The sequence below is a fragment of the Triturus cristatus genome, chromosome 2_1 (genome assembly GCF_964204655.1).
Source record: "Triturus cristatus chromosome 2_1, aTriCri1.1, whole genome shotgun sequence".
NCBI classification, from domain to species: Eukaryota; Metazoa; Chordata; class Amphibia; order Caudata; family Salamandridae; genus Triturus; species Triturus cristatus.
In genome coordinates this window covers 301,728,730-301,744,796 of record NC_140581.1, presented here as the reverse complement: position 1 = coordinate 301,744,796, position 16,067 = coordinate 301,728,730, and the positions used below count along the sequence as shown (strand labels likewise).

Genomic DNA, 16,067 nt, shown 5'->3' with positions numbered 1-16,067 from the left:
TCCCAAAATCCACAGATACCCATTTTGCAAAAAAAAGGGTAAGTTTTGAGTTGGAAAAGTGATGTATCCATGTTGCGTATTAGGCTGTTTCCTGTCACAGGTACTAGGCCTACCCACACAAGTTAGGTTCCATTTTAATCAGGAGACTTTGAGGAATGCTGAGTGAAAGTTTGTGACTCCCCACAGATCCAAGAACTTTCCATCACAGAATTTTGAGCAAAATGTATTTTTATAGTCAAAGTTTGATATTTGCAAGGGATTCTGGGTTAAATCAAAAGCTGGATGAGAGCCATGCAAGTAACCCCACTCTGGATTCCCCCATATGTCTAGGTTTTAAAAATGTGCAAGTCTGCAAATTTTCTGAAGGTGCTGCCTGATCTAGGGCCAAAACTCCACAGCTACCAATGTTGCAAAAAAGGATCAATTTTGAGTGGAAACATGTGATGTATCCATGTTGTGTTTTAGGCTGTTTCCTGTCGCCTGTACTAGGTCTAACAACACAAGTAATGTAATGGATGTAATGGTACACCGCTTTTGTAAACTGACCATTGTGACAAAAAGTTACAGATGAAAATATTGTCACAAATGGCTGTTTTTCCTACTCATTTTCAATATTTATTTAGTTCAACAGTTAGGGGCTTATTTACAAGCCCTGTGCGCCGCTGGAACGTCACTTTTATTTTTACCTTCCAGTGGCACACAGGGCTTAGCCATATCTATGAAGCCATGGAAAGCCACCCTGTGTGGCGTTTCATGGCCTCGTAGATATAGTGTAAGGCAACGCAGAGCAAGTTGCTGCGTTGCCTCACAGTACCTCTGTGAGGCATGCCATGGGAGTTATGGTGGGTGTTCCCATGTAATACTCATGGCATTTGACACATTCTCAGATTTACAACATGCTGTAAACCAGGGAATGCATCACATGTCTACTTCTACCCAGGGGTGGCTTAGCGGTGCGATCTGTGCAGGAAGGTATACCTTCCTGCACAAAAACAACCTGATTTCAATGCAGACACACTTGTTCCATGGTGCAAGGGTTCCTGCGTTGGCGTTAGGCAGCCATTTGATCACCAGCGCAGCAAAAGAGGACAGAAATGTGCGGTATCTTATAGATACATCGCATTCCTGCACTTTATTTTTGACATAGGGCAGCGCAGCAGGTAGGCTTGCGGCACTACCCTTCGCCAAAAATGTGTCATTGAGGGATATACACATATGTCCCCTTACTAAATTTGGAACTTAGTCTGCTTTTCAGAAATCTATAGCTTTCCTGGATCATAAATTGGTTTCACACCAGTTTCCACCACAAACTGGAAGTAGGGTGAGAGCACAAAATATAGGAAAAATGGGCGACCTCTTTGAAAAATCGCAAACCTGTGGTAACAAACTAGATTTTTCTATTAATCTTCTTGTCAACTTTATTTCGGTCACTAGGACCATAAAAGAATGCAACAGGTGTACAAAAAATATATCACACATGATTAAATTAAAATCAATCATAAAACAATTGATCTAAAATCGTCAAAAATATTCATTCAACTATGTTTAGCTTGATACATCGGTTACGGCTAGACCACATTGCTGTTAAAAATTTTGCAACTGCAAATACAATTGGGGCCGATAAGTCTGTTTTTAAAATTCTAAATGCTGGGAAATACTGCCTAAAGCCAAGATTTTTGAGGAGTGGGACAAGCCAGTAGTTCCTTGCTCTTTGATAAGCTGGACAAAAGAATATTATATGCAAATCAGTCTCTCGGGAATGAGCGCAAGCTGGGCATTGCACTGTAGGCTGGGGATATGTCCAGCGGTCTGTGTACGCCCTGAGGGGGAGAGTACTATATCGCCACTGCATATATAACTTCCTTGTATTCGAAGGGCCGATATCATCAAAGGCAAGCTCTAGATGATATGAGTCTTTAAACCCCAGAAAGTGTTCAGATAAGGACCCCTCCCGTGCACTCTTGATTAAGACGCGTAAGTTATGCTCATAATAAACCTTGGAGATAGATTTGCGTGAGATCCTACAGCATGCATTTCCTGGATCAAACCACAAATCCGGTCTTCCTAGTGACTCGCATGTTTGTTTAATATATCTTAGCCATGGGATTTGTGCGGCTTTAGCAAGACGCAAAATCTCGAGAAGCTCAGCTCTATAATTAGATAGTTCCGGTGTGCTCCATATTTTGCGCCAGAAAGTTATGGGTTTAAGTCCCAACTCCTCTGTAATGGGTCTTAGGCCCAGGTCTAATCTCAGTGGGAGGAGTGGGGTGCTAGATGGTAAAGCTGCCAATTGCCTTAAGAAGTTGTTCTCCGTAACCTGCAATTTCTGGGCGGCAGTATGCCCCCATATTTCACCCCCATATGCCACTGCCCCTCTTGCCTGGATTTTAGAGATTTGGAGGCGGGGACCAAATGGCTTATAGGTCAATCCTCTTGTCATCCTAGATATGCCACCCGTCATCTGGATCAGTTTCAAATTTGCCTTGGTTCGGTGTGAATCCCAAGTCATAGACTGGTTAATTGTTACCCCCAGATAATCGAACGTATAAACCCTCTCTAATCTGGAGGACCCTATCAAGGGACTCGGGCGTGTTGAGGAGGGCGGATTGAAGATCATGTACTTGGTTTTAGAAGCATTAATCTCCAATCCACGCTTCACACAGAAGTTCGCAAATCCGTCCAACACCCGTTGTATGCCCATAGGGGATTTGGAGAGCAGCAGGGTATCATCTGCGAATATGATAGCAGGAACCCTGCTGCCAACCAACCTGGGGGCATCGATGTTGCTCAACCCATTAAGATGGCTAATGACCCCGTTGACAAAGAGGCAGAAAAGGGTCGGTGCAAGCACACAACCCTGTCTAACCCCCCTGTCAACGGGGAAACCATCCAAAAGAGTTCCCCCTCTTCCACACCTAACCCTGGCAAAATTTCCCTGGTGTAATCTTTTCAGAATTAATAAGATATCGGCAGGAACCCCTAAGTCCGTTAAAATGGCCCATAATTTATCCCTGGGCACTAAATCGAAGGCCGCTCGCAAGTCCACGAACACCGTGTACAAGCTGCCGCCCTCGATTGACACAGTCTTCCAATATAGAAGATTCAAACGGAAAATCTGGTCAATAGTTGAAATACCTCTTCTAAACCCTGCTTGATATGGACTCATAATTTCACATTCTTCAATCCAATCTTGAAGGCGATTGAGCATGAGTCTACCAAAAATCTTTTGGGGAACATCGATGAGACTAATGGGTCTGTAGTTGGCTGGGAGCAGAGGCGAACCCTTTTTAAATATAGGGACAATCTCTGCGCCCAGCCAAGTGTCTGGCACCTCCATACCCCCAAAATGGAATTAAATAGAATCATTAGATAGGGTGCCCAAACATCCGGTTCTTGTTTGAATAGATCACCCGGCAGGCCATCTAAGCCTGGTGCCTTGCCTGATGCCAACACGGCAATAGCCGCTCGGACCTCCTTTATTGTGAGTGGCACCCCTTTCGGAGTAATGCTAGCCGTCTGGGTGGGAATAGTCCTTTCCCCTTCAGGTAAGTTACATAGGGACTGGAAATGATCTTGCCATACCCTGGCTGAGATGTTGGGCTCTATTGCAGAGGCCAACTCCTCAGAGCCTGTGTTCACACAGCGCCAAAATTTGCGCAAATCCCCACATGCCAGGGAGATAGTGAGTTTTTCCCATTTTTGGTACTCCCATTCGCTTTTAGCATTGGTGATCAGAGTCCTATAGGCCGTTCTCCTGGCCCTAATTTCCACGCTTCTCTTCCCCGCCTTAATCGAGGTCAGGAGATCAGTTTTTGCCTTGCGGCATGCAATGTTATACCAGGGGGGACCGGCAGCACGTCCATTAACCCTTTTTGGTATGTTGGTAAGGATTTCGGACACCGATTTGATGAGGTCTTCGTGCAGATGCCCCAGTTGTTTATATGCACCCTGGGTAATACCTTGCACCTTTAGTGCCTGAACCTTTTCGAGTGTGGGAATTACCTGGGCGTACAGCTTTGATATCTTCCCTGGTTTAGAAGCTAATTTCTCCCACTTCACTCTACGTCTGTTGTTCGTAAGGCCTAACCCCGCCTCAGATGCCACCCTCTGCTTCCCCATGACCTCAAGACCAGGATGGTCATATTCCAATTCCAATGCGTTGTGGTCGCTGTCTTCCCTAGATGTCACCCGGAAGTCTCTAATAAGCGACCACGAGGCCAATAGGACCAGGATATAGTCAAGTCTTGACTCCCTGCCCACTCTATTATAGGTGCATCTTGGAGGGATATCAGATTTTATTCTTCTATTACAGGCCCGGAGACCATGTTTCAGGGTTAGGGATGTGATTTGTAGAGCCAGAGGGGTCCAAGCTCTTGAGGCCGGCGCTTGCGATGGAGGTACAGACCACGCCAGGTCCTCCTCCTGAGCCAGACCATCCAGTATGCCCGAAAGGGGCTCGAAATGGCAATTCAGATCACCCCCTATTAGAAAAGGGATGCCCTACGGAATTTCATTTAGAGCAAGCGCAAGCTCTTCAATAGTGCGCGACTCCTGCGTAATATTGACTGGCCTGGAGTAGACATTTATCAACAGAAGGCTGTGTGCATTTGGCCATTCCAGCAATACAGCTAAAATATCCTCCTTGTTTAATGGAAGGACAGCGGCCCTACATCCCAGGTCGTTAGCCACCCAGATTGCAAGACCTCCCGAAGGATGCCCTCTACCCCCCCATTTTGCTTGTGTGGAGAATGCAGCAAAGCCTGTGCGGATGACTTCTTCCCTCGCCCAGGTTTCTTGGAACAGGCATATATCTTTGTCCTCAATAAAGGAGCTCCAGGCCGGGCAGTTCAGTTTATTACCCAAGCCCGCCACATTCCATGATAGAATCTTAAGAGAGGAGCAGTTAATTCTTTCTGTTAGTGAATTTGGAAGCGCAACCATGCCAGAGTGCATCCCCGATGATGGGTTGGTATCTGAGCTGCCAGCTTGGACGACCATCGCCTCAGTTATATTATATGGAGAGCTAGGGGTCCTTGCACATACCTCTCCATGTGTATGTTTCTGCTCAAGATAATCCTTCTCCGTGGGGATTGCTGGTCGTATTTTGGGTATAGGGATCCTATTTTGGCCCAGGTCCTCCCCACCCCCCGTCTTACTCGGTCAATCCACCATATCTAGGTTGCTAAACTTATTATAGGTGGGAAAATGATCATATCGCAGGAATCTGGGAAGAGGGTGGTCCCCTCTTTCACTTGGGCCCCATCTACCTCCTCTCCTGCGTACTAGTTCCCAACCCTCCTCTTCCTGCTCATAACTTGAAGATTGATAAAAGAAAGATAGAGGAAGAGATTGGATAGAAGTCCCCTGGGCCTGGTGAGGCCAGCTACATATATGTGAGACAGTAAAAGGGTCCCTGAAATTAATCAGGACACAGTCTCCGTGGATAGATTTCCTGGTATTACCTAGCCATGGGACTCTCCTCACCATGAGGACCTCACTATGCATTCCTTCCGGGAGGGGCCTATTGGTAGAAAGCCAGTGGATTACCTTATTTTTGAGGGCCTCCACCGGTTCTCTAGTAGAAGGTTTTAGTTTGGGAATACCTGTTAGGATGACTGTGTACAGAATGTCCTCCGGTGGCAAGTTGTTTGGCCTATGTTTTGTACCATTACCATGTACCCCTATTACGGGCGCAGCTAACTTCTCTTGCGGGCTTACGTTTACTACGCAAGTTGGGACTTGTGAGTTTGCGACTTCTAGAGTTGATGGTGTAAGATGATGTGTTTGTATAAGCTTAGATGGAGGGCGCCCTTCCTTAACTGAAGGCGCTGGTATAAACTTCTTGCCACTATGGCTCGGCCTTCCACTTGTGAGTTGACTAGCTTTTTTTGGGGCATCTGCTAGTTGTGCGATTCCCTTTTGGATATTCGCTAAACACATTTCCATCTTTGCTAGACGGTCTTCTAGGGGATTGAGCATTTTCCTCAGGAGAGTACGAATATCCGAAAGGGTGAAATCCTCCTCCCCCGATAAGACATTTAAGCTGGGAGATGTCTGAGCCGGGGTATGGGAGGGTAGTGCCCTTTTTTTTGGTAATTGATTTGACCCCTTGCTAGCTATGCCATGTTGGTTGCCCTCGCACATAGGATTATACTTTGGAATCTTGGGCTTTCGCCCGCCTATGATTTGTGCCCTTCTTTTCCTTTTCGGAATAGCTCCCTCCCTCTCCCCCTGTGATGACTGCACAATCTGGTGAGCCCTTTCAATAGTTGCATCCTTGTTAGACACACTCACTTTGGCAATGATTGGAGGTGGAGGGGGCTTGGGTGATGGAAGAGGTAATATACTAAGCTCTACGGGGGCAGAGATGTCACAATCAGTAGTGGGTATGATAAGATTACTTAGGTCAGATAGGTCGAGCAAGCCATTTGTCCCCCCAGCATCTGTTAATGTGTAATCAGGCGTTTGTTCTGGGGTGGTGGCATGTGCAAGGGGTCCCAAAGAGGATCTCCTAACCCAGTCAATTTCTTGCGAAATACGCCTTTCTAGGATAGTAATTTCATTGATAAGAAGTGACCCCGCTTTAGCAAAATACGTCTCCAGAGTACCTTTTGCCATCCCTGCGGCCAGTGTAGTTTTGCTCCTCGTTTCTCTTGAAGTCATGGTCCCAAGCTCGGTTCCAAGGTTGAATGAGGAGTCTTAGGCCAAGAGGGGTGGCCCAGGCCCTAACTCTCCCGTTCTCGAGCGGCCTCAAACGGCCCGCTCTTTGCCCGGTCTTCGCCCCGTGCAACGCCCCACGCGCGTTCCGCTAGCGCCTATGCACGGGACGTTTTAAATGGGGAAGAGGTCTCGAGGAGGAGTGGGCGGGAAGAGGCCCTAGCTGCAATGGTGATGATAGCGCTGTGCAGGCTGGTCCTCGCAGTCCCACCCGCAAAAGGATCACACAGCAAAGGCTCCCCAAGGTCCAACACAGTCCAAATTGGCCGGGTTTGAACACAGGAGTCACCAACAATCGCGGTGGTCAAGATGTCTTCATGTTCCTGGGAAGATGGTGACTTTAGCATAGCAAACCATTAATCAGTGACATTTTTAGGAGAAAAAGCAGACACTTTTATCCGGAGCACCTTTTTCCTATTTTTCCCAAAAGCTCAAAATGTATCTATATTTTGCCTATTTTGTCTGGCCGCTCTAGGCCTATCTACAAATGCTGGGTACCTTTAGAATCCCCGGGATGTTGGAAAACAAGGATGCTCATTGGGCATGGATACCTTATGTGGAAACTAAGCTATAGAGCCCTAAGCGTAAACTACCCCAAATAACCATAAAAAGGGCTGATTACTGGGGGAAAAGGCCCACCAGTTAAGGGGTTAATACAATAAACTTGTCTGTCTGCTTCAGAGTTGCTTGCCAAGGCAGAGTTTGTATTTTACCACCACACCACGTGGTAGTTTTGATACAGACAAGGATAAAGTAGGGACATCCATCATCTCCATAGTGAATGGGTAATCAAATGAGCTAACTTGGACTGTTCAATTGAAGTTGCCATTACCTGTGCTTTAGGACACAGCCAGATAGTAAACGCAATACACGGGGTACCTTGGGGACCTCCCTTTTTAGGACAGGCAGACCACAGAGAGACGGACCACCGACGCACCAAATGAAAATCAGATGACCTTACTCACCTGAAGTTAAAGGACCCAGCATGCTGAAACAAAATTGCCATTTTGCTATTTTACTGTTCAAAAACACTGGGTTAAACATAGAGCCCATTACGCCCTAGAGGAATAAGCTGATTCTAGAGCTAAAACAGAATAAAATGATAAATTACAATATTGATAAAAGTATAGGTTAAATAATTTAAAAGGCCCGGGGACTTTATTTTTCAGAATATGTAAATGATTGGAAAATATTAATTCTGTGCAAGGGTCCTTCTACAAACCTCATCCTGTACTAATTAACCCATATAGAGAGACCTAGCAATGCAGATGACAGGTATTTTCAGAAAAATATCATCATCTCCAAGTCTGACAGTAAAATACCAAGATATACCACATCACTCCGTCATTTATATGGGACACATCTACATGCAAATGAGTATCATTGCACTGCAGAGCAGCTTGGAGAGTATTCTACCATCAGGGGTGTAGCCCACTTCCTACTAGACACCCTTATAATGTTAGTTAAATACTGCAAGGCAACACCCATGGTTCATGCTAGACTACTGTCCCAGATGTGTAATGACGTCCTTTGCATTTTCTCCAGCTGGTTTGGAGTGATTGGGTGTCATCAAAACAACAGGTTATTGTCCTGTACCGCCTGCCACTCTTCTCGAACGTCACAATGAATCAAGCAGAGACAAGGGTTGAGAAAGGACTTTCTAACTATAGACCCAACCCCATGCTCAGAGCTATTTATGACTTGAGGGCGATTTTGTTTGGAGAGTGTTGGAAATGGCCCTTTTTGCAGGGTTATCCCCAAACTTTTTGCTTCTTCCTCCTTCATTTTTTCTGACCCGTGGTTGTTGGCAATAGGACTCTGGGCACTTTACCACTGCTGATCAGTGCTAAAGTGCATATGCTCTCTGTATAAATTGTTATATTGTAATTGGTTATTCATGATTGACATATTTGTTTCACCTGTCAGCCCCTAGTAAAGTGCACAGAATGTGCCAGGTCTGGTGATTCAAATGCTACTAGTGGGCCTGCAGCACTGATTGTGCCACCCACATGAGTAGCCCTAAAATGATGTCTTAGGCCTGCTTGCAGTGCCTATGTGCAGTCCAGGACTGCCATGTCGACCTGGCCAGTGCAACCACTGACCAGACCTTATCCTTCCCTTTCTGTACATGTCAGGCATCCCTATGGTGACCCTAGGTACCCCCCTGGGCTGGGTGCAGTGTATCTGAAAGGTAGGGCGTGTACTGAGGTGTGTAACATGCCCTGGTAGTGAATTACAGCCATTTTCGTTTTTCCCTGCTGAGAGGCTATCTTGCCCATAGGACAGAATGGGGGAGGCTGTTTACATGCCTATCTTCCCCTAAAGGCAAGATAGAAAATCCAAGTTTGGTATCTTTGTGTTCAGAATTTAATTATACATCTTTTTAGCAAGATGGTTTTTAAACTCACTGTGTGAGAATAGCACTTTTTAGAAAGTAGCTATTCTCCTGTTTAACCTTCCTGTGTGCCTGTGTGCAGATTGGCTGACTGGTGTCATGTGATGGGCTAGGTGGCTCCAGGAGTCTGGATGAGTCAGCAGCAGGGTGAATAGGGAGATCTGCTCTAAATGGGTGGGAGGAGTAGCCCCTGGGTTTGAGTAGGGCTGCCTCTGCAAGCACAATGCCGGCTCCACCCCCTGCTGGCCAGGCTGAGGACTCTGCCTCTGCCAGCACAAAGAAGGCTCCACCTCCTGCTGTGCGTCTAACGACCCTGCCCCTCACTCTGAAAGGAACCAGGTGCTCCAGGGCAGAGCACACCCAGGAACCGGTTTGAGCAGGGGAATCCCCCCACTGAAACAAAGAGAGACAAAGACTTGGAGGGGTATAAGAAGAGGACCCCAGACACCTAAACTTTAGATCACTGTGGAACTAAGAAGGAAGCCAAGGAGAAAGCTGGAAGGAACTGAAGAGGAGAAGACTGCCTGCTTGCTGTTTTGCGTTGCTGTGTCCCCTTCTTTTGATTCTGATCTCTAAGGGCCTGAGAACAAAAGGACTTCACCACCAGCTCCCCTGGACCTCTGCTGAGGGAGTTCTGACCTGCCTTGGAGTGCTTGCCTAGTCTTGGGGCCTCAGGAGGTTGTTTTGCTGTGTTTGGGAGCTGGAAAGCAGAAGCGTGAACAAGAGTAACTGGTACCCAACGCATCATCCGATTGCGAGTCGCAATAGCGAGAGTGCGAGGAGAATTTCATCGAGGCGTCATCACAGCACCCGGAGTCCCCGCATCGCCGAGTGTGTCGAGCATCGTCCCGGTGCGTGAAGATTCCTGATGCTGCGAGGGTCGTCGCAGAACCAGTTTGTGGGCCGCACCACTGCCGGTGCGTGAAAGTATCCAGTCGCTGCGTGTGTCGACGCAGAGTCCCGTCCCGTGACGCATCGAGGGTTGCGGCGCCAGAAGTCAACGCCGAGCCGCGCACCGCGACGCATCGAGGGTTGCAGCGCCAGAAGTCAGCGCCGCGCATTGCGCCGCACCGAAGATCGTCGCATCGTACCTGTGCGTGAAGCTTCCCCCTAAGAAACCTACGCAATTAAAGCCAAAGTCATCGCATCCTCCCCCTACAGATCGGAGCCGGCGCATCCACCTCTGCTGCGTGAAGCAGGGCTGCTGCAAAGCCTCCCCAAGATCTCAGGAGTATCGCATCGCCTTTGCCATCTTCCTTGTTATAGCTTTTGGGAACCTTAACGCAACTACAGGTACTGTTGGGCACGAGAGTATCGCATTTTGTGCATTGAGAGTCGCATTGTGCAGGACACTGATTTTTACATCCTGGAGTACTTTCTGCAAACTCTTGAACTATCTTTAAAGTAACCTTTTTAATTGTATGTTGGTTTTTTCTGTAGTATTTGGTCTTGTGAAGTTTTTAGTAACGATACCTTATTTTTCTAAAACTGGTGTGGAGTAAATCTGTGGTGTTTCAACTGTGTTACTGTGAGTGTTGGTACAAATACTTTACACATTGCCTTTGATAGTCTAGACTGCTCAGGCCAAGCTACCTAGAGGGTGAGCAGGGGTTATCTTTACAGTGTATCCCCCTTTCCCTGACTAGAAGCAAGGGTCCCTACTTGGACAGTGGTACCTACCCTGCCAACTCGAGACCCCCAGATCTAACAGAGAGCGATTGATTACCCTACTGTGAACACCATAATCTGAATGGATGGGATATTTGAGAAGTATTTGTTGCTGCCGAGCAGGAACTCTAAGTGTTATCTATAATGTTTCACAACTTATATGCTAGCCGTGATTTAATAACAACTTTTTTGCTTATGTACTTTTACACGTTTTCACATCTGGGGGCATAACATCAAGGCCCCGAGATAAAATTATTGCCGCTTTAGCGTCTGTTTTCGGGCCAAAAGCGGCTATAATTTTATCGCACTATTAGCAAGGTCACACTATCGCGTGAATCTTTGCCGCAGCGCCCTTTCCCTTAACGCCCAGCTTTGCATCTCTAATGAGATGCAAAGTGGGCGTTCCTCCCCAAAACAACGTGAGAAATGTCGCTAACTGACATTTCTCCTATCAACAATGTGAAGGCTAACCTGCAGAGCGATAAGAAAAATAGCGCTAACCGCGGTTATTGGTACTTTCCTTACGCCTGCATTCAGGCTGACTTAGCCATTATATCCAATGGAAGGTGGATATAATGGGTAAGTCTGCCCTGCCCTATCAACAACGTATCGCCAATCGTTGTGCAATTATCACTGGATTTCCAGCAGTAATCGCACATTTGGCAGTTAACTCTGGAATTTTTATCGCCTCGGCAATGCGCGTTGTTCATAACGCGCTAACCGGGCGATAAATTCCAGAGTTAGCTGGCGATAAATATGCATCGCCGGCCCTTGATGATATGCCCCTTGGTTTAAGCAGAGGTCATATACTTGACTTTACATAGCTAGAGCTTTTGACCATGCTATGAAGATAGATAATGTCACAGTTTGGCTTATAGGGAATTACATGATGAAATCCATCTCCAACCAGGGTGGGGATAAACAGGTAACTAGTCTTTTTCTCACTACATTATGATAATGCTGCGGGTCAGACAGAATGCCACCCCCAGTAGGGACCACCCAGCCCCAAAGTGAGGGCCTACAATGCCCTGTGCTCTGGCGTGGGAAAGGTCCCCCTTGACAAATCAAAATGTCAGAGGCTCTCAGAGAGTCCTGCCTTTGCAGTACTGAAGCAGCCCAAAGAATGGCACCAGGGAAAGACTGAGTAATAAATCAATGTTTTCTTCAAGGTTTCACCAGTGCTCTCATCGACCTTTCCCTACTGAAGGGGTTCAAAGGTGAAGCCATTGACCGGTGAGACCCACTAGGCTTTGGCAACTCCTGTCCTATTGTAGTTGGCCTGAAATCACACCTTGTTACCGGTCTACTATGAATATTGTCTTTGATTGGCGCTTTTCCGTTTCGTGGCGCACTATGTTTTAAAACTTTAAACATCCTTATCCCCGGTTCTGCAAAACCATTTTAAACATTTGGGTAATTTTATGTATTCAATCTTTCTTGATTTTTGTATATTGGGTTGAAATTTTCATTTTGCTGTGATCTTAAGGTGAATGATGTTTCCTTCTACAGGAACTTGAAAATAATTTCTCTGGGGAACTGCCTGCTGATTGTGTTATAGCTCCCAGAGGGTTAAGTAGAGATCCTCATTGAACTGTTTGTACGACCTACGTGTTATTAAGTTAGTCGAGGTAACCCAACCAAATGAATAAACCACATTCTGAGAGGCTGGTCTTAACTCTTAATTGTCAATTTCCCATCCAAGGACTTATTGGTAGCACAAATGGTATCGAAATGATGGCGATGGGAGGGGGCAGCCCCATTTAAAGTTGATTCAAGGGCAACACAGAACAAGGGGAGAGACGGCACGGTTCTAACATCAGGTCCCACCCAGAAGCAAGGCACATCCTCCGCATTGTATACTGCAAGAATATCAGGTTTTAACTATTGTGCTATAAATATATTGCAGTCATAATACTCACTACCAAAATATCTTAACGGTAAGAATATATGGCCCACTCACTGAACTCCACAGATATGTACCTTGGCATATTTTATATCTATAAAATATGTATTTGCGAACAGGAATGCCATTTACAGTGGGTCATGTGTACCAATAGGATGCACTGCTTATTTCCCATTTACGCGCTTGCCTAATCAATATTAATATTTTGTGTCCCCTTGGAAATGCTGGGAATACAGGGATGGTGACCTGCAAGGGTCAGCAGACCACCATCCCTGTGTTTGCTTTCCCAAAGGAGTGTATTTTTTTATACAACAGCAGTCCAATGAAGAAACCGCTGCAACTTAAAAAGAATGTTTTGTCATGTTTCAGAACACAATGGGGGAGCATGCAGTGGTCCCCTGGACTGCTGCTTGCTCGTTCAAAACCATCGAACATTGTTCTGAAAGGAGATGCTGTCCAACGAGGACAGATTTGCATTTGTGAATCAGTTACCACTCCATCTGGAGAGGTGGCAACTTTTCAATGGTTTGCAACCACAGTTAAGGTCACATACCATTGATATATTCCTTTTGGCCGGAAAAAAAGGAGGGTAACAGCCCGTTCATGCACCATCTTGTTTGGAGAAGGGTCGCAAAACCCCTTTTAAGAGTCAGAGAGACTTTTCTGACTCACACAAGGGGTTGCGTGCATTGAGATAGGAGTTTTACTGTCACACAGTCTTATTCTTAGGGTTTGTGACCTTAACAAAACTTTAGTACAGGAAGTCCTGAATATTTTTCATCTATTTCTCCCACACTAAATGGATGGAGTGTTCCATGTGCTGGATTGCTGGAACCGGATACTATAGCTGATTACTGCGGGTTGACGAAGAGGCTTGGGGGCATATCAGCAACAACCGGCAATAATTATCGCTAAGCGCACTTAGGATAATAATTGCCGGCTAGCGTAGATTTTTATCGCTGAGATAGCGTGCTATTAGCAACGCTTATCTCAAAAGCAAAAAAAAATCCTCACGCTAACTGCCTAACGTGAGATTATCGCTGGAAACCAAGCGATAATCTAACGCAATGTGGCGTTAGCTTGATGATAGGGACTCACAAACTTAGCCATGATATCCACCTTCCATAGGATATCATGGCTAAGTCAGTCCTGAAGCAGGCGTAAGGAAAGGGGTTATCGCTACTTTTCTTGCCGCTATGCTTCATAGCGTGGGGCTTGATGATAGGAGAAATGTCGCTTAGCGACATTTCTCCTGTCATGTCAGGTCAGGAACGCCCACTTTGCATCTCATTAGAGATGCAAAGCTGGGCGTTAGGAATTCCTACGCTAATGCAAGTTTTCACGAGTCAGCGTGAGCTTGCTAATTAGGCAATAAAATTATCGCCGCTTTTCGGCCGAAAACGGCCGCTAAAGCGGCGATAATTCTATTGCCTCGCCTTGCTGATATGCCCCTTGGTTCTAGATGGAGAGCTGGTAGTTATAGTGAACTGAAAATCATTATTCTGCGTGAAATCAGCGACTGCAGTGATGAAATGTCTCAAACATCGACAAAGAAGCCAGAAAACAATCAACTAGCTTCTTAGAAACAAAAACTACAACAACGTTCATATTGTTGCTTAATAGCCAGACAGTATTCATCCTGATAGCATTTTAAGTCTCAATATGTGGGATTTGAACACAGGAGTACAAACATTTATAAAACAACTGATAGAGCGTCACGTTATTCTGAAACTTGTAGGGGTGCATCATATTCACCGTTAGTCAGCACTCGCAAATTAATCGATGTAGGTTAAGTGTGCCATAGAAGTGTATTACTAGAACTAGTGGAGGAGTGTGGCTCAATGGTTAGAGCGGCAGACCCTGAAGCAGTGTTCTGGCCAGGGACCAGGGTTCAATTCCTTCCTTGGTGGGGCTCGGGCTCAATTTCCTCAGACCTGTCTATTCTCACCTCGGTGCCTATTCTAATCACGGGCCCCACGCTGCAACTCTGGGCAATAGCTTGCTTAGCCTCCACACCGGCCCCAACAGCGCTAAGGATGCCTGGCTTCACCCTGGGGGTGCCCAGGAGTGGACACTTCACAGGGAAAGCCAGGAGGGGTTCCACAGCGGTATGAGTATCAGTGCCAGGAAACTGCAAAAGGTGACACTGCAAGCTGGCCGTCTGGTGACAGTGTGCTCTATAAGTACATTGACATTTAGAACCGTTTAACGTAGAGGTGATTAGAAATGTAATAATGCTTTTCGTAAAGAGTAATGTTGCAGATTATTGTGAATGTATTTTAGTAAAGCATAATGATTAGTTTACGTAGTGCAATGTATTAGGTTAAACGTGTGCTCTGTTAAAGTTATGCATGCAAGGTTGCTTATTTATGTATAAAAGTGATGAACTAATGCTTAGAGTGTGGTTTAGTAATGTGTTTAACAGTGTAAAGGCCTGATCGCATATACATTTGAGGAGAAGGCCTGTTCATTTTCTGAACGTTGTAGGCCAAAAAATGATTTCCCTTGGTAAAGGCTTTGGGTTATAGGAGGATGGAAAATCTTAGAGAAGAGAAAAGTTTTTCATTTCCTTGTTTCTGTTGCAGGTGCAAGGACATTTAGCTCGTTAGAGAGACTAGCTCTTTGTTTTAGGAGTTAGGATGGTACGAGAAGCCAACAGGGGAGTACATTGGAATGTGAGGATGATACTTTCAGCGGAGAAGGTGCCTGGGACCCAAGATCAAGCTAACCGTCATTGGAGGAGAGACAAGTTTCGCTGGAAAAGTACTGGAAGAAGACCTGGCCGAAGAGGTGTGCCGAAGGGCGTGTTTTACGTTTTTGGGATTTTGTATTAGGGACAATGCCCCGAGGGTTGAGCAGTTGAGGTTTAGATGGGAAGCTAGAAGAAGCATCTTAGAATGAGCTCTGACTAAGTGAGTGTACTTCCTAGGAAGTCTTCACTTCTGACACCTTTTTATTCTCTTGCCTGGGATGGGAAATGCTAAGTAGGGATGTCACCTTAGAGATAGAGTAGGGAAAGACTAACTGTTAGGCTAATGATTCCTAATGTAGATATTGGTTTGACTATTGCATTTCTTATGCTTTTAGAGCTTGTTATTCTTTTTGTTCTGAGTCGTATGAGACTCTTGCGCAGACTTGCGTTTGTTTTAGTGCCCATTTATCTTTTGCACCTTGTGCTAAGGTGTTTGTATGTGCAGTTGATTTTGGTTGTAATAAAATCTTATACATTTTAGATTCGGAGTCAGTGGTCCTTCCTAAATGAGATTTGATTTTGGTGATTATGTTCTAATAATTGGATTTCCTCCCCTCTACACTATTTAGCAGATAAAAAGATCCTGGTGACCTGAGAGGATTCTTGGAGATAATCAGGTAGTCAAGAATCCG

At 45.8% G+C, this 16,067-nt stretch overlaps 1 protein-coding gene across 1 annotated transcript in view; it reads right to left on the bottom strand.

Annotated features, from left to right (window-relative positions):
• The window catches only part of C7 (complement C7), a 571,431-nt gene that overhangs the window by 219,022 nt on the left and 336,342 nt on the right, over nt 1-16,067 (bottom strand). The gene's annotated exons all lie outside the window — the stretch shown is intronic.